Raw genomic sequence first — 12,898 nt, forward strand, 5'->3', positions numbered from 1 at the left:
AAGCCATAGATGCTCTATTTCCTTTTCAGGGGCTGGGCCACTACCTTCTGCTTCTCTCTCATCTCTTTTCTCTCTCTCTCACCCCCTCTCTCTCTCTGCTGAGCAATATCCTTGTTTTACCTCATCCATGGCCCATAAAAACTCCCTTAACCTCCTCAGTAACACTGAATCTCTCCATATGCTCCATCCCTCTGAACTCTCCCTCTCAGTGCTAGCTTTGGAAGGATTAGGAGCTTACTCGGTACAGGCAGCTGAGACCAGGGCTGGCAAAAGACACACACTGTCCAGAGCATGACTGCTTCAGACCATAGAGGGCCCAGCCAGGAATCTCCCAGAAGGAAGTGTGGGTGAGTAGGAAGGGAATGCTGGGGAAGAGCACCGGACGGGAGGTCAGCCAGCCCATGTATGTAGCCTTGTTTCTCTGTTTGCCACTTGCAGACCTTGAAAAATGCTTACTCTTCAACTAGCCATGGCTTCCCTCATGAGGGAAATGAGATTGTATGAGCACTTGGCCTACCTACTTCTTCTAAGGGTCATGTCGAAAATAAAGTGTCACCAAAGTACTGGAAAGATAACTAAGCATCAACCAATGTCAGTTGGCTGCGAGAATTTATCTATGGATGTTTTTTAGAAACAGCCACAGTGTGGGCAAGCTCAGAGGCAAAGCACACAGGCACTTCCATGAAAACGTGGTAGGTGGGAGGGGAGAGGGCAAGACTGGGCAGAGTGGGGCCTGGAGACACTGGCCTGCTTCTAGAGGCAGGTGGAGACTGTGCATTCCAGGGGAGGCCCCTATCTGCCTCCGGCTTATTCAACTGCTGTTTCTCCCTTTAATCTCTGCTCTAAAAGAAAAGATTCACGGCAGCCGCCCTCTCAGTTTCAAAGAGAAAAAGTACTTTATCAATGTTACAAAAATCTAATAGAAACAGAAAGAAGAGAAAAAGGGAAATCGATGCATAAACGAGGGCAATAGTAAGCAGAAAGGAGAGTAAGACAGAGTCACATCAAATCAGGTACCTCATAGCGGAGGCATCCAGGCTGGAGTCCAGATGGAGAGGCCCCGGGCGGAGCATCCTCCCCTTGGGTGAGGCTTCCGACTGACCACCCCCATCAGGGCCATATTTATCAGGCAAATGATGGAGTCCGAAGTTAAACATTTGTTTGCATTTGCGGTTTGGAGCAAGCTTCCTCTGGAGACACGATTCCTCTGTTATTATGTCTTTACATCTTCAAGGCGCCTGGGCTAGGTGTGTTTGCTTCCCCTCCCAGATTCCATTCCAGGGGGTCAGCCTAGCCTGGAGTTGGACGGGATGCAAGACAACGTTTATAGCTCTTGGCGTCCAGATCAGAAGGGCCAGTCCTGACGTGGAGACCAGCTAATGTCAACTAACCAGGCTCCTGAGGTCACTTATGCAGCATGAGTCTCACAAGCAATATTCTCTCTTTTCAAGAAAAATTATGTACATATTTTTAGAGAGAGAGAGAGAGTGGGGTAGGTGGGGAGGACAGAGGCAGAGAGAAAGAGAGAGAGAATCTCAAGCAGACTCCCCACTGATCACAAAGCCCAATGTGGTGCTTGATCTCACAACCCTGAGATCATGACCTGAACTGAAATCAAGAGCTGGACAGTTAAAATGACTGAGCCCAAGGCAACGTCACTTAGGTTTCAACAGAAGAGAGCCATCTGTTTTGCCTGGACTGCTATGCTCTGCTCCAGTGCTCACTCCAAGAGGAACATAATAAGAGAAGAATAATCAGAACAGTAAAGAGTCAGGCAAATGCAGGATGGTGGGTGTTTAAAAACCGCTGAAGCTATTTAGGCTGGAAAATATGTGTTAGGGGCAGGACAGGAGCCCGATCAGTATCTTGACCGCAATATGAACTTCATTGAAAGATGGAATCAACACCATGTGTGTTCTTGTCCAGCAGGACAAGAGCCAGTAGGGAGAAGTCCCAGGGAGGTGGGCTTGACTCGAAATAAGAAGGGATTTTCCAATAAGGAGTCATATCTCAAAATGAAATGGTCTGCTTGGTGAAGTAGTGAGTTTCCCAAGTCAGGAGGTATGTAAGGAGAAACTTGTGACCATTAACCAGGGCTTTTCAGATCAGTGGTTCTCAACCTCCAGTGTGGTAAGAATCACTGTGAAACTTTTAAAAATCAGATTGCTGGTTCCAGCTCCCTGAGATTCTGATTCAGTGTGTCTGAAGTGGGAGCCATCGATCCGCATTTGACAGAGTTCCCAGGCTATGCTGCTTCCAGTCTCCAGATCACATTTTATGTAGCAAAGGTTATATTAATATATAACGTAAGATAGGACCAGACCATCTAATTTTCCAATTTTGATAGTCCATTGTGATAATGATAGAAAAAGTGTAGTTCACTGGATGAATTTAGATATCACCAAAACAAACTTGCTCTGTAAAAATATATATAAAATAACTTGATGTGTATGCTCTGGCAAATCAAATTTCTGCTAACATCAATTGATGTTGTCTATCATAGAAGGACCAATGGAGAAGGTGACCATGGAACTATATAAATTTTAGTTTTAAAGTAGGCTCACTGGGATGCCTGGGTCGTTCAGTGGTTGAGCATCTGCCTTCAGCTCAGGGCATGATCCCGGGGTCCTGGGATCAAGTCCCACATCAGTCTCCCTGCAGGGAGCCTGCTTCTCCTTCTGCCTGTGTCTCTGCCTCTCTTTGTGTGTCTCTCATGAATAAGTAAAATTTTAACACCTAAAATAAATAAATAAATAAATAAATAAATAAATAAATAAATAAATAAATAAATAATAAAGTAGGCCTGCTATGAAACTATAAAGCTTACTATACAACTGTGTAAATGCAATGGAAGAATTGATGTAAGCTTGGTGTTTCCTGAATCTAAACTATTTTCAATTACTCTGCTTCCGCAGTGTTTCCATAGCGAAGACTCTAAGAGTCCAGAGGAATTGATGGGAGTGAGAATTCCCGTGATGGCCAATGGAATCCTGGTGCTGGCCCAGTTGTGAAGCTCAGCCACATTGTAAGCACGTCTGGTTTCTTAGAGTTGTGTCTTGTTGACCTGGCATTTCTCCCCTTGCCTGTGCTGGTGCACAAACTGAGGATTACCGAGATTCAAGGCTTATTTGTATGGCTTTCCACTGGGAATGCATATCTATGGATAAAAGGCTACAGAAGTTTTGAGCATGTTAGTGGAGCCAAGTGGATACTCTATAGTCATGACCAGAAATTAGCCTGTTGCTCTTTATCAAGATCTTTGTCATGATCTCTAGCAATTAATACACCCATGTCGTAAAAGACTACATGGTTTACAAAGATTGAAGCACAATTATATGTGCAGATGTTAAAAGATATTCATTGAAAAAAATCTAATTGTGGGACCATGGGCATTTGTGATCCCCCATATACCTCTGATTGTACACGTATATGCTGTTTTAGGAAGATACAAAACACTTAACAGTGGCTTCCTCTGGGAATAAGGATTGGGTATGTGTGTATATAGGGGGTAGTCTTTCATGTTCCATGGATTTTTTTTTAACAGAGAGACTGAGTATAAAATACTGGTGAAATAAAATGGCAGCGACTTGGACAACTAATTCAAATCATCACTCTCCTGTCCTGAGAGGCATGGTTTAGAAAGGTATCTATAGTCTGCAAAGAAAATTTAGAGGGTTCAGAATGATCTAGATAGTTGACTTCCATATTGCAAATTTTCCAAATAATTACTTAACATACCTCCCACTTTGAGGTCTGTGAATAATTTGTGCATGTGTGTAGTTGTGCTTATTTAGTATGGTGAACAGAGTGCAAACAGAGCAGCTGTCGGAAACATGCTGAGCAATTGCACAGTGATCCAGTCATACACTGAGGGGAGCCCACCCACCAAGGTAACCCATCTACACCAATGGTGAGTTTTGTCAATGTCTAAGCTTGCCCTCTGCTGCCTCTTGTGGGGAAATCACGATGCTTTAAAACAATGTCCTCTCTGACTAGGGTTCAGATAATTCCTTCACTCCAACAGTATTAATTGGTCACCTACTATGTGCCAGGGGCATGTGTATGTCATCATATGTGATACTTTTATATCTATTGAATAAGTCTATTTACTTTCTTGTGTGATTATTTTCTTATTAAAACTATCCATTGTAGAGAGGGGGGAAAGTCAAAAAAATGATTGGTAAACAAAATTTTACATTTGTAGTGTAAGCCCTGATAGGTTTTCTTTTTCTTTTTTTGTAATGCAAGTGATAAGCCAGCCATTTCAAGGAGGCATCCACTTAATGAGCTGGAATAAGCACATTGTCAGCCACATGGCTCCATAAAGAGCCAGGCTGCCTCTCTGCACTGAAGTTCCTTTGTTTCAGAGATCTTGGCTGATTTTGCTAACTTACCATTTGGGCCACTTGTCTTTTCTCTTCCTCATGCTTTAAATCTCCATGCTTTAAGGTTATGGATAATGAGTAAGCCCTCAAAAACTTAGGTCCCCATTCTCAACCCCAATAAAAGCAGAACCTCTGGCCAGTGAGCACTGTCTCTCTTTCTCTCTCTCTCTCTTTTTAAGATTTTCATTTATTTATTCATGAGAGACACAGAGAGAGGCAGAAACACAGGAAGAGGGAGAAGCAGGCTCCCCATTGGGAGTGCTATGCAGGACCATGCCCTGAGCCAAAGGCAGATGCTCAACCACGGAGCCACCTAGGTGTCCTTTCCTCTCTTTCTTTCACTGTCTCTCTACCTGTGATCTTGCTGTGTGATAGTAGGTGTGTTGCATAACTTCCAGGTCTTCTAAGTAATAAAACTTTATTTTTTTCAAAGTTTCCAGATGGTTGTTACTCAAGGGCATCTTGCAGTCATAAGAACCATGAGGATTGGTCCAGTTGGAACATTGGTTTGGAAAGGGGACGTGTCTGTGGAAAACTCACTGAGGCCCCAGGGAGGGCCCTCAGGCATTTCCAGCCAATAGCATTTCCTTCAATGATAGGTTGACACTGGCACAAAACAGTATCTTAAAGGAGTTCTGATAGTAGTTTTTTGGACCAATTAAACTAGGTAAAGGCATGTAATAGATGCCATAGCATTTTAGAACTAGGGATAGCTTAAGAAATTATGTAGTTCAACCCTCCTTTATTTGAGAGCCAAGAAAACCAAGGTTCAGAGACAATACCAGCTGGTAGAAAGGCAGACAGGAAAGTAGAAAAAAAATGGCCAGCACTAAAATTTATATCACCTTGTTCATTGATTTGCCACATTTTCAACCTGAGAATGAAAGAACTAATCAAAAAGAAAAAGGATCAAGTTGTAATGTTTGTTTTTTTTGTTGTCACTGTATTTTTATGTTTATGCCATGACCACTGGTTTGAAAAAGGGAACACATAAAAACTAACACTATATGTAGAGATATATATTTAGGACTCATGCACAGGGAAGTAAATAGCTGACATCAGAGAATAGACAAGAACACCAGAGCTGAGCCAAGAAGTAAAAACAAGGAAAACTGATCCCCAGTCCTTTGCAAGGTGTGTGATTTGGGAGGTCAGGGCCAAGAGAAAATGCCTGCACCAATCCAGGCCTGGAGTCTGGCAGAGCTCAGGAGACTGAGAGGGTGAGAGAGCCCATGAGCTGCTGGGGCACTCGATATGCACAAGGCAAAAGCACTTGATCTTGAGAAGCCTATTGATGAGCAGGACACACAGTTACACTATGCAAAGGTTGTGAAGTCTTAATTTACCAAGTCTTTTTCTTTTCTTCTTCTTCTTTTTTTTTTTTTTTTTTTTTAAAGAACACACACTAGAGTCTGGGCAAGAAGAGTCGAGGCCTTTGTGAGCACAGGCCAAGTCTTCAGCCAGGTCCCTGAACAACGAGGTGGCGCAGTCATGCTCCAAAGATCCAGCAGAAGGAGGTGCTGAAGGGTGGGGATGGATTCTGGCTCTTGCCTCCTTTCCAGCCCAATACAATCTTTACCCTGTGGAGTTGACCTGTGGTTCTGTCTTTATCAAAGAGACCATGTAACTTCTATGTTCTTTGTCCTATCCAACAGCTGCCCTGACTACCCCACTTTGAACATGCTCCTGCTTTATTCCAGGTGTTTCTAAGCACCAGATGAGAGGCTTGGATATTGAACCGTGTGTAGGACACGCTCCTTTTGGTTTGCTTTAATGATGCATCAAAAAGACCATGACGGCATCTGTGATGATAACTGGGCAGAGAATAAATTAAATTCAAGGTTGCAATCATGTAGACTATGGTCCGAAGCCTCAGAAAAGGTATTGATATGACCCTGTAGGGTGCATCTTTCTCAGCTGACATGATTATAGGAAATGGAAAGGACCAAAACAGGCTTATATACTCTGCAACCCATACCAGTAACTAATGAGACAGGATTGGAACTAATCCCTCAGAATTTATTGACGCTTAATTTTACAGATAATTCTCACCATGGGTTGTCTGGTTTGTCAGGCCAGAGCAATAAATGAGAAGGGAATTACTGTTGACTTCAGACTCAATGACAAGAACTGTAATAATGACCAGAATAGGGAGGAGACATTAAAACCTCATCATAGTACTTGGGCAGTAATTAAGGTGCTTAATGATGAGAATGAGCAATAAAAGCAGTTTAAGTTATGTTCGTTACACACGGTTCAAAAAAACAAAAGTGTGATAAATTTTAGAAATATTTTTGTCAAAACACAAAGTTAAAAGTAATGGGATTAAAAGCAAACAAGGATTTCCTTACCTGTGTAAATTTCAGTGCCCCAGAATTCTGTTTGCATGACTGCACCTGATAAATGAAGCTTCCCTCTATGTATACAATCACTACTACCAGGTGAAAGTTGGCTGAAGATCTCAGCACTTGGCAAGAGCTATGTGCTAGAGCCGAGGTATCACAGCAGAGAGAGAAGGAGAGCTGGGTTGTTGTGATGAATACTTGATCAAAGTGGAGAACCAGGATCAAAGTTGAGAATGGGACCATCACATTCTAGCAGTGGCCTATACCTCTGTCTTGCACTAGTGGAGATAGCTACTTTTTTTTTATATATATATATTTTTATTGGTGTTCAATTTACTAACATACAGAATAACCCCCAGTGCCCGTCACCCCTTCACTCCCACCCCCCGCCCTCCTCCCCTTCTACCACCCCTAGTTCGTTTCCCAGAGTTAGCAGTCTTTACGTTCTGTCTCCCTTTCTGATATTTCCCACACATTTCTTCTCCCTTCCCTTATATTCCCTTTCACTATTTTTTATATTCCCCAAATGAATGAGAACATATAATGTTTGTCCTTCTCCGACTGACTTACTTCACTCAGCATAATACCCTCCAGTTCCATCCACGTTGAAGCAAATGGTGGGTATTTGTCATTTCTAATAGCTGAGTAATATTCCATTGTATACATAAACCACATCTTCTTTATCCATTCATCTTTCATTGGACACCGAGGCTCCTTCCACAGTTTGGCTATCGTGGCCATTGCTGCTATAAACATCGGGGTGCAGGTGTCCCGGCGTTTCATTGCATTTGTATCTTTGGGGTAAATCCCCAACAGTGCAATTGCTAGCTACTTTTAAGATGAAGCCTTTTGCACTCGATGACCAGACTGTGTTCTCCTGGCTTTTTACTAGCTTCTTTGTATGATAATGGCCCTGTAGAGAAAGAGAGAGAGAAAGAGAAGAGGAAAAGCATAACTTTGGGGTCTTGACCTTTCCTAAAGAACATTTTCATCTCATATGCGGGAACAGAATTCAGAAAAAAGCATACCCAATGAAGTTCCTGGAATGAGTAAATGGATAAGTGAATGTATGCATGGAAGGAAAAAAAGGCTAATACGAGTCATCTTCCCTGGTTTTGCAGATTCCCAAACTCTCAGACATCATTGCCAGCCTTCCCAACCACATCATTTATGGTGGAACAATGGTCAAATCCAAAATGAAATAATTCATAGAAATAGCCATCATTTTTGAAGAATAGCACTGCAGAGAATACTGACGTGGTCATCACTACAGGATATACCTTCTCTTTTCCTTTCTTTGGCGATTCTGAGAATAGCACTGATTACCAAATATCCCTGTAGCATGGCATATTCCCACTTCATTCCCAACTCCGGCTTTCATTGGCTTAGACCAGCCAGTGGGAATGGTCATACTAACAACAGAACTCCAAAAGTGCTATTTAAAGGTGAGAAGACAGGGGCACCTGGGTGGTTCAGTCAGTTAAGCATCTGACTCTTGATTTCATCTCAGGTCATGATCTCAGGCTTGTAGGATCAAACTCTGGGTGGGGGAGGTGGGGGGTTCTGTGCTCAGGTCAGAGTCTGCTCCAGATTCTCTCTCCCTCTCCCTCTGCTTCTTCCCCGGATCATGTACTCTCTTTCTCTAAAATAAATAAATAAAATCTCTTTTAGTCTTGTTGACTGTTTCTTTTGCTGTGCAGAAGCTTTTTATCTTGATTAGGTCCCAATAGTTCATTTTTGCTTTTGTTTCCCTTGCCTTCATAGATGTATCTTGCAAGAAGTTGCTATGGCCAAGTTCAAAAAGGGTGTTGCCTGTGTTCTTCTCTAGGATTTTGGTTGATTCTTGTCTCACATTTAGATCTTTCATCTATTTTGAGTTTATCTTTGTGTATGTTGTAAGAGAATGGTCTAGTTTCATTCTTCGGCACGTGGCTGTCTAATGTTCCCAGCACCATTTATTGAGGAGACTGTCCTTTTTCCAGTGGACAGTCTTTCCTGCTTTGTCAAATATTAGGTGACCATAGAGTTGAGAGCCCATTTCTAGCTTCTCTATTCTGTTCCATTGACCTGTGTGTCTGTTTTTGTGCCAGTACCACACTGTCTTGATGACCACAGCTTTGTAGTACAATTTGAAATCCGGCATTGTGATGTCCCCAGCTTTGGTTTTCTTTTTCAATACTCCCCTGGCTATTCAAGATCTTTTCAAAATCAATATTCAAGATCTTTTCTGATTCCACATAAATCTTAAGATTATTTGTTCCAACTCTGTGAAGAAAGTCCATGGTATTTTGATAGGGATTGTATTGAATGTGTAAATTGCCCTGGGGAGCAGAGACATTTTCACAATATTAATTCTTCCGATCCAGGAGCATGGTATATTTTTCCATCTCTTTGTGTCTTCCTCAACCTCCAGAATGGGAGAAGATATTTGCAAATGACATATCAGATAAAGGGCTAGTATCCAAGATTTATAAAGAACTTATTAAACTCAACACCCAAGAAACAAAAAATCCAATCATGAAATGGGCAAAAGACATGAACAGAAATTTCACCAAAGAAGACATACACATGGCCAACAAGCACATGAGAAAATGCTCCGCATCACTTGCCATCAGGGAAATACAAATCAAAACCACAATGAGATCCCACCTCATACCAGTGAGAAAGGCTAAAATTAACAAGACAGGAAACCACAAATGTTGGAGAGGATGTGGAGAAAGGGGAACCCTCTTGCACTGTTGGTGGGAATGTGAACTGGCGCAACCACTCTGGAAAACTGTGTGGAGTTTCCTCAAAGAGTTAAAAATAGAGCTACCCTACAACCCAGCAATTGTACTGCTGGGGATTTACCCCAAAGATACAGATGCAATGAAAACCTGGGACACCTGAACCCCAATGTTTATAGCAGCAATATGCACAATAGCCAAACTGTGGAGGGAGCCTCAGTGTCCATCAAAAAATGAATGGATAAAGAAGCTGTGGTATATGTATACACTGAAATATTCCTCAGCCATTAGAAATGACAAATACCCACCATTTGCTTCAACATGGATGGAACTGGAGGGTATTACACTGAGTGAAGTAAGTCAATCAGAGAAGGACAATCATTATATGGTCTCACTCATATGGGAAATATAAGAAATAGTGAAAGGGATTGTAGGGGAAAGGAGAGAAAATGAGTGAGAAAAATTAGAGAGGGTGACAAAACATGAGAGACTCCTAACTCTGGGAAATGAACAAGGGGTAGTGGAAGGGGAGGTGGGCGGGGGGATGGGGTGACTGGGTGACAGGCACTGAGGGGGGCACTTGCCAGGATGAGCACTGGGTATTATACTATATGTTGGCAAATTGAACTTCAATAAAAATATTTTTAAAATAATAATAATAAAAATATCTTTAAAAACAAAAGTGAGAGGACAGTAGTAGAATGAATCTGTGGTTTCTTTGCTGCTGATAGACACCCCGAACCAAAGGAGTATGAAAATCAATCCAGTTTAAATTAAAGGACTGGAAAATTACAATCACTATTACTATGAACTATTTTTTTCTTTTAAAATAATTCCATCTTCCAGCCAAATTTTATTTAGCTTAAATTAATAACAAGGACATATTTTCTCTCTCACACTTTTTTAAATAAATTTATTTTTTATTGGTGTTCAATTTGTCAACATACAGAATAACACCCAGTGCTCATCCCGTCAAGTGCCCACATCAGTGCCTGCCACCCAGTCACCCCCACCCCCCTCCCACCTCCCCTTCCACCACCCATAGTTCGTTTTTTTTTTTTAAATAGACTCTATGCCCACCCAGCATGGAGCCCAACACAGGGCTTGAACTCACAACCCTGAGATCAAGACCCGAGCTGAAATCAAGAGTCAGACATTTCACCAACTGAGCTACCCAGGTGCCCCTCTTTCTTCCCTTCCTTCTTTCCTCTCTTCCTCTCTCTCTCCCTCCCTCCCTCCCTCCATCTCCCTCTCTATTTCTCCCACTCTATCTGTCTTTCTTTCTTTTTGGGGAATTCAAAAGGCCTAAAAAAGAAAAGTGGAAGAAATCCATTCATAGCGATGTTACAAACATGAAGGACTTCCCCATCCTTGTCCATGCTGAGCTCTACACACAGCACGAAAGTAGCCGGAATCAGGAGCCAGCACCAGCCTCACACCAGTGCTGTGAGTTCCACTTAGAATTTTCATACAAATTTTTTCTGGATCACAAGTTCTCCTTGATTCTTTTTCTATCTATCCTATGGAACCAATAGTAATTAAGGAACCAGAGAAGGGAAAATATGTTTGTTTTTTTCCACCAGTTCTGGTTAACTCCCATCTCTGTTGCTAACAGAAAAGTCAGGTGTGTGTTTTCTTTCTAGAGTTCCTCTTTCAGGTCCTTTCAATCAGCTATGGACAAGCTCAGCACCTGAGTTTCCCTTTTTTTTTTCTTTACTTTCCCAAGCATATGCTATCTTTCCCTAGACCCCTCCTTGTACCATTTATTCTTTCATAGGCCTAAACATGTTACCTTCCTTCAAGGATGTGATGGCTGACATCGTTTAGAGAAGAGAGGCTTTGGGGAGAAGGTAGGGCCCTTTCCCAGCAGACAATTACTGCAAACAGCATTTATGGGCTTAGGGAGGTGGGGTCAAAGGAAAGCAAAATCTCTGAGTCAGATTTTAAACGAAACTTCTAACATCAGGGAGGCAGTCCCAAGCCCGTCCAAAGCTAAGATTGATAACTCATTATTGCTTACTCTTACACTTACTCTGTCTTGGTTTTAATATTCACATATAATTTGGTTACCCTTTAAGCCAAGAGAAAATACTTCATAATGTGGAAATAAGAAAAACAAAGCAGAAATTCACTTACGAAACAAATATCTGAGAGCTTACTGTGCATTGGGAACTATGCTCGCCAAATGGGAGAAAGGTGGCAATAATAGAATTCCCACCCACAAGGAACTGCCAACTGACAATAATTAAATGTTTGCCGACCGAAGATTTCTTCACACAAGCTAAGACCACAAATGTGTCCCAGGAGAAATTTCAAAAGTGGCAGGAATCAGTTGAATGCTCTAATCAGGAAAAGACCTAAGACTACCAGATATTTCCTAGGTTCCTACTCTCTCCTTTGGGAGACTTCTGTGCAAGTCTGTATTTAGGCAGGGGGATGGGTGACTGGGTGACAGGCACTGAGGGGGACACTTGACGGGATGAGCACTGGGTGTTACACTATATGTTGGCAAATCAAACTCCAAAAAAAAAAAAAAGAAGGAAAAACAGGGGTGCCTGGCTGGCATAGTCAGAAGAGCAGGTGACTCTTGATCCCAGGTTCATGAGTTCAAGCCCCATACTGGGTGTAGAGATTACTTAAAAATAAAACATTTAAAATAAAATAAAATAAAATAAAATAAAATAAAATAAAATAAAATAAAATAAAATAGGGGGAAAATAGTGAGGCACCTGGGTGGCTCAGTTGATTAAATGTCTGCCTTCAGCTCAGGTCATGATCCCAGGATCCTGGGATCAAGCCCTGCCTCGGGCTTCCCACTCAGCAGAGTCTGCTTCTCCCTCTCCCTCTGTCTCTCTCCTTGCTTATGCTCTCTTGCTTTCTTTCTTTCAGATAAATAAATGCATTCTTTAAAAAAAAAAAAAAGGAGGGAAAATAACCTCAACCCTTAAAACAATAGAAAACCAAATTCAACCTTCTGTGGCCAGATGCTCCAAATGAACTCTTAGATAATTGTGGGAAATAGTTAAACAAATGTCCACTTCACACCTAGAGATGTACTGAAACCTACGGAGGCTATAAAAAGGTCCACAAGCCCTGGTCCCTGCTAACACGCAGGTTAGGCATCGTCAAGAACACGAGACTCCATGTGCATGAGAGATACCCCCAGACAACATGTGCAGCACAGAAGGCCATGGTAAGAAATTGGTGAGGGCAGGAGCCCCAGTGGGGAGAGATGGGGAGAACTTGAGTGGTCACGAGAGGGAGGGATTCAAGCCTCATCCTGAAGTAACACTTGTCTGTGCCAATGGAAAGACGGGCCAAGCATCCCAGGATCAAGCGTGGCCCCAGACGCTCCAAAGTCATGAACAGTTTCTAGTCTCTCCGCGCAGTCTCTTCGCCCGTGTGGTCCACTCTTAGATATCTCAGAACCCTCTGCACAGGC

General features: G+C 42.2%; 1 long non-coding RNA gene across 1 annotated transcript; it reads left to right on the plus strand.

Annotated features, from left to right (window-relative positions):
- The first annotated feature begins 2,972 nt into the window (after nucleotides 1–2,972).
- On the plus strand, nucleotides 2,973–5,965 carry LOC140626739 (uncharacterized). Its single transcript, XR_012025782.1, has 4 exons — nucleotides 2,973–3,025; nucleotides 3,545–3,643; nucleotides 3,781–3,910; nucleotides 5,783–5,965. It is a non-coding gene; the product is annotated as an uncharacterized lncRNA (long non-coding RNA).
- The last annotated feature ends 6,933 nt before the right edge of the window (nucleotides 5,966–12,898 follow it).

Source organism: Canis lupus, chromosome 38 (genome assembly GCF_048164855.1).
Source record: "Canis lupus baileyi chromosome 38, mCanLup2.hap1, whole genome shotgun sequence".
Lineage (NCBI taxonomy): Eukaryota > Metazoa > Chordata > Mammalia > Carnivora > Canidae > Canis > Canis lupus.